Source organism: Sceloporus undulatus, chromosome 3 (genome assembly GCF_019175285.1).
Source record: "Sceloporus undulatus isolate JIND9_A2432 ecotype Alabama chromosome 3, SceUnd_v1.1, whole genome shotgun sequence".
Lineage (NCBI taxonomy): Eukaryota > Metazoa > Chordata > Lepidosauria > Squamata > Phrynosomatidae > Sceloporus > Sceloporus undulatus.
Genome location: NC_056524.1, coordinates 141,728,592 through 141,729,331, shown reverse-complemented (window position 1 = coordinate 141,729,331; position 740 = coordinate 141,728,592).

Genomic DNA, 740 nt, shown 5'->3' with positions numbered 1-740 from the left:
GGTCTCTTTGGAGGTATGCTGTTTAAATGATGCATGGGTCCTAAGAGTCCGGAGGTCACGCCAAAGCCACACTCCATTCCTAAGCACTGGAGTGCAACTTTGGTGCAGCTTCTGGATTCTTAGGATGCATGCATCATTTAAACAGCATACCTCCAAAGAGACCCAAAGCAACTTTATTTTTTGGCAATCTGTAACAGGCTGCACTCTTGAAACCACACCTTTCTGTTCCAACACAGAAGACAAACTGATGAGGCTCAGACAGAGGGGAATTATTATTCTACCATCTCAGAATTGACATTGACATTTCTAATATTATGATAGCTCAAAACTGCCACATTTAGAAATATATGTTAGATATCCAAAGTAGTGTCAACCATCTTAAGTATCTTATTTTACTTGTCAGAGGATTTCCAATACATGCCTGTTGCCATGAACAAAGGAGGAACAGCAAAAAGTATAAACTGCAGAGTCAAAATAAATCAGCCTTCATTGTTGTTGACGCCTCTGGCACACATGTATATATCTATGCTTTAAACACCATTAGCATCCCCTTTGGTGCACTTATAACAACAGTATAAGGAGAGAAAACAGAAGATATATTTGGTGGCTTTATCAATTGGCCCTTACAGCATAATACAATGTGAACTATATGTAATCCAAATGAAGTAGTATTTCTACTGAAAGAAACAGGATTCATGCATGCTTAAAGAAGGATAAGAACTAGGCTCACTTAAATACCT